A 3,317-nucleotide genomic window follows, 5' to 3' on the forward strand; every position below is an offset into this window, starting at 1 on the left:
TGCCAGTTAATGAACTTCATATAAATTATATAGTGTATAATGTCCAGATCATGTAACATAGATATTTGTTGTTGTTATGTGCCATCGAGTCGGACTCAACTCATAGCAACCCCTCCTTGGGTTTTGAAGGCAGAACCACTACAGAAGTAGATTGCCCAACTTTCCTTCCAAGGAGTGGCTGGTGGGTTTGAACTGCCAGCCTTCTGGTTAGCAGTCATGTGCCTTAGGTACTATGCTACCAGAGCTTCTACACATAGATATTTATTGAGATTTAAATGCATGTTATTGTGTTCTGATTGTTCTTCAGCATTTTGAATTGTGAAAACACCACAATTTACTTATCCATTCTACCATAAATGGGACATTTGGCTTGTTTTCAGTTCTTGATGAACATAAACAATCCTGCTGTGAAGAATTTTATGACTTTTGGTGGAATTGATGGGCAACAGGGTATTGTCCACCACTCATTTGTCAGTTTGGTGTACTGTGGTGGCTTAGATGTTGCTGTAATACTGGAAGCTTTGCACCTGGTATTTCAAATACCAGCAGGGTCACCCATGGTGGACAGGTTTCAGCAGAGCTTCCAGACTAAGACAGACTGGGAGGAAGGACCTGGTGAACTACTTGTAATGAATTGACCAGTGAAAATCTTATGAACAGCCGCAGAGTACTGTCTGAGTTAGTGTTGGAAGATGAACCCCTCAGGTCAGAAGGCATGAAAATAGGACTAGAAAGAAATGATGAAATGAAAGAGCTGAAGAGAAGATTTCAAGGGTGGCTCAAGAATAAAAAGTATTTTAATGAAATGTGCAAGGGTCTGGAGCTAGAAAACAAAAAAGAATATGGTCAGAATTACTTAAGCTGAAAGAACTGAAGAAAAAATTCAAGCCTTGAGGGTCAGTATTGAAGGATCCTATAGGCAAAATATTGAACAACACAGGAAGCATTAAAAGATTGAAGGAACACACAAAGTCATTGTACCAAAAAGAACTAGGTGATGTTCAACCAATTTAGGTGGTAGCATATGATCAAGAACTGATGTTGAAGGAAGAAGTCCAAGCTGCACTGATCAAACCAAAACCATGGTCCCATCAAGTGGAATCTGACTCATAGTGATCTGCATTGGGTTCCTAAGGCAGGAAATCTTTATGGAAGTGGATTGCACCATCTTCCTTCAGTGGAGCAGCTGGTGGATTTCAACCACCAACCTTCTGGTTAGTAGTCAAATGCCTTAGGCCCTACATCACCAGAGCTCCTTAGTTGCCCTGAAGGCATTGGTAAAAACAAGGCTCCAGGAATTGATGGAATACCAAATGACACGTTTCAACAAATGGATGCAATGCTGGAAGTGCTCACTCTTCCTATGCCAAGAAATTTGGAAGACAGCTACCTGGCCAACCAACTGGAAGAGATCCATACTGGTGCTCATTTCAAAGAAAGGTGATCCAATGGAATGTGGAAATTGTCAAATAATATCATTAATATCACACAAAAGTTAAAAGTTTTGCTGAAGATACTTAAAAAATAGTTGCGGCAGTATATTGACAAGGAACTGCCAGAAATTAAAGCTAGATTCAAAAAAGGATGTGGAATAAGGCATATTGCTGATGTCAGATGGATCTTGGCTGAAAGCAGAGAATACCAGAAAGATGTTTACTTGCGTTTTATTGACTATGCAAAGGCATTTGACTCTGTGGATCTTAATTATGGAAAACATTGTGAAGAATGAGAACTACAGTATACATAACTGTGCTCGTGTGGAACCTGTACAAAGACCAAGAGCTAGTTGTTTAGAACTGTATGGTTTTAAATCAGGAAAGGTGTGTGTCAGAGTTGTACCCTTCCACCATACTTATGCTGAACAAGTAATTGAAGAAAATGAACTATACGAAGAAAGTGGCATCAAAATTAGAGGAAGACCCATTAACAACATGTGAGATGTATAGATGATACAACCTCACTTGCTGAAAGTGAAGAGGACTTGAAACACTAACTGATGAAGATCAAAGACCACGGCCTTCAGTAAGGATTACATCTCAAAATAAAGAAAACAATCATCCTCATAACTGCACCAATAAACAACATCATGATAAATGAAGACTGAAATCGCCAAGGATTTCATTTTACTTGGATCCACAATCAACACCTATGAAAGTAGCAGTCAAGAAATCAAATGACATATTGCATCCAGTAAATCTGCTGCAAATGATCTCTTTAGAGTGTTACAAAGCAAAGATGTCACTTTAAGGACCTGACCCAGGCCATGGCATTTTCAATCATCTCACATGCATGTGAAAGCTGGAGAATAGGGAAGACTGAAGAATTGATGCCTTTGAATTATGGTGTTGGCAAACAATAGTGAATATACCATGGACTTCTAGAAGAGTGAACAAATATGCCTTGGTAGGACAGCCAGACTGTTCCTTGTGTTAACAAGACTTTGTCTCCTGTACTTTGCACATGCTATCAGGAAGGACTAGTCCCTGAGAAGGACATCAGGCTGTTTGTTAGAAGGACTGCGAAAAAGAGCAAGACCTCAATGAGAGGGATTAACACAGTGTCTGCAACGATGGGCTCAAACATAGCAATGATTGTGAGGAGGGCCCAGGACTGGGCAGTACTCCATTCCACTGTACAGTGGGTTAGTATGAGTTGGAACCGACTGTACAACACCTAAAACAAGGTATGTATATATTCAGCTTTAGTTTTACAACTACTAGCAACAGCATGTAAGAGTTCCAGTTGTTCTATATACTCACGAACATCTTAAGTTTTTCTTACATCTTAGCCATTCTGATGGGTATGTGACAGCACTGCACTGTGGTTTTATTTTGTAGTGGTACTGCATTCATTCTTGCTAGCTGGTAGTTTAAGTCCCTCATGTTTATTTTTTTCTTCTTCAAGACTGCCTTGACTATTCCTGATCCTTTGCTTTTTATACATTCTGTAATCAATTTATCAAGAAAAATATCTGCTGGGATCACATTGAATTTTTAAAGTAGTTGGTATTTTTATAACATCCAAACTTTTAATTCATTAATGTGGCATAATCTGCCATTTATTGAGGTCTTTTTATTTTTTTTTTCTGTGAAAATTTGTAGTTTTCAGCATAGAAATCTTACATCTTTCATTATACTTGTGCTTAGGTATTTAATGGTTTGCCCTTGAGCAGAGAATAGCTAAAGCAAATGGAAGAAAGGGAAAGGTAAAAGGGCTGAACAGAAGATTTCAAAGAGCAGCTCGAGTAGACAAAGACAATTACTATAATGAAATGTGCAAAGACCTGGAGTCTGAAAACCAAAAGGGAAGAACACGCT

This window comes from Orycteropus afer, unplaced genomic scaffold, assembly GCF_000298275.1.
Source record: "Orycteropus afer afer isolate SDZICR_OR568_19922 unplaced genomic scaffold, OryAfe1.0 scaffold00111, whole genome shotgun sequence".
In the NCBI taxonomy this organism is placed as follows: domain Eukaryota; kingdom Metazoa; phylum Chordata; class Mammalia; order Tubulidentata; family Orycteropodidae; genus Orycteropus; species Orycteropus afer.